Source organism: Simochromis diagramma, unplaced genomic scaffold (genome assembly GCF_900408965.1).
Source record: "Simochromis diagramma unplaced genomic scaffold, fSimDia1.1 OVJJ01000107.1, whole genome shotgun sequence".
Taxonomy (NCBI): Eukaryota; Metazoa; Chordata; class Actinopteri; order Cichliformes; family Cichlidae; genus Simochromis; species Simochromis diagramma.
The window spans coordinates 3,494,214-3,496,297 of NW_024387209.1; positions in this window are offsets into that span (position 1 = coordinate 3,494,214).

Sequence of the window (2,084 nt, forward strand, 5' to 3'; positions counted from 1 at the left end):
GGATCTTAGGAAGGTCCATAGATGCAGGGTATGGCATCCCCTGGGTAAAGGCGGTGATATGTAAGGCGGTCAATAATTTTGTCCTTTTCAAAGTCTTGAAGGCAAGCTATAACTTTCTTTTTGTAGCTGCTTGTGGGGTCTCGCTTTAGGGCTTCGTAGGTATTGTTGTCACTGAGGAGAGTAGTGATCTTTGTATGGTAATCTGTAGTGTTTAGGACCACGGTGCATCTTCCCTTATCAGCTGGTAAAACAGTGATGTTGTGGTCTTTGCTCAGGGAAGCGACGGCCTTCTTTTCCTGTATTGTGAGGTTGGATGGAGGGACTTTGGCACTGGAGAGCGTGGCTGAGACTTTCATCCTGATTTGCTCTGCTTCTGTCTGTGATAATTTATTAATCCGTATGGCAGATTCTGTGGCTGTGATGAGGTCCACTATGGGCAACTGTTGTAAGGTGGGGCCAGGTTTCACTATGAACACACCCGAAACTCTGGCTGATTGGGACCCACGCCCAGTTTCCCACCTTGGCTCAGGCGATTAGAGGATCATCAGGGGGTCCTTTTGTCCCTCTGTGGGGGGTCACTCCCACTAGGTTTATATCTGGGACTCTCCACCATTTGACCTTAGAACTGAAGAAGCTTCTCGGATGAGAGGTGAAACGTCTTCAAGCAACTTAAAGAAGTCCAGACACTTTTCTTTGCAAGCTCCTTTGACTACGATGACTGAGAACCTTCACAGACAAACCTTCTAACCGTTCCCATAATTTAATTCAAAAACACAGTGGACAATTAGTATACCTGTACTGTAAACACAATTATAAATTGCAAGAGTAATATTTTTAAGGTATTTTCTCTTATCTCCCTTCAAATTGCCTTTTCTTACTTTTCCTTTTTAACTTTAACTTTTATCAAAAACATTTTCTTTTGTGTTTAAGTATGTCTATGACAAAATGTAAAGAAATGTAAAATGTACTTTACTTTTCATACATAAGGCGCACCGGATTATAAGGCGCAATACGCGAAACAAAACAGTCAGATAAGTAAAACTTTACTCAACTCTTTCTTCTTGCTTCGTCCACTTCCGTACCATTGATTAATTAATATTGAATTCCCTCACAGCTGCTCTATTCCCATGTTGTTGCAGTATATTAATAACTAACCTTGTATTGTGGATGGATTATCTCAGTTGTTCTCCTGACTGAAGTTCAGCCCGTTTACAGCATCCTGCCATGCGATTGCATTTGTCCCTGACCATTGGAAACCCTTGTGTTAACTTTTATTGAGTTGAAAAAAGCTAGCATTCATCCTTTAGCTTACAGTGTGTATGTTATGCTAACATAGCTTTGTTGCTAGCAATCACGTAGCACATCATTATATACCAGCTAGTGACTTAATTGTCACACCTGGTAAAGCAGCAACGCTGATCATTTTATTGAAGATGAAAGAATTTAGACAATTTTTAACTCTCAGTGATGCTGCAGTGTTCATTTGACTTTGGGACCGGAAGCGGAGTTTGAACCCAGATTTCTCTGCGAGGCTCCTGACGGTGGCTGTAATGCTCCAACAATCCATCAAGCAGTGTGGCTTCATAGCTTACCAAAGTCGTACTAACACTTTTTTGACAGAGTTTTGAGCGCCGTGTACCACATAAAATCAGTTCGAGATCAGTAAGCACAACCAGAATTCCTACATAAGGCGCACCGGATTATAAGGCGCACTGTCGATTTCTGAGAAACTTAAAGGATTTTAAGTGTGCCTTATAGTGCGGAAAATACAGTATATTAGTGTTTTATCATATTATTTAAAAAATTATTCATTACAATGAAATATTAGCTACATAAAGTAACAGAGAGGGTCAGAGTCCACATAATCTGCGTTTTTGAAGTATATATATATATATATATATATAGTTTTAGGATTCCTTTCAAAAGAGCTCATTCGCTCCCACCTGGCACTACGATGATTTTGACTTTTGCCAGTGTCACCTCGAAACAGTTTCACCCCAGTCCTTGGATTCCTCAGGCCTCCAGAGACGACACCAGGGCTCAGTAGTTACTTCACAAAACTTTTATTCATCCACAATCACTGA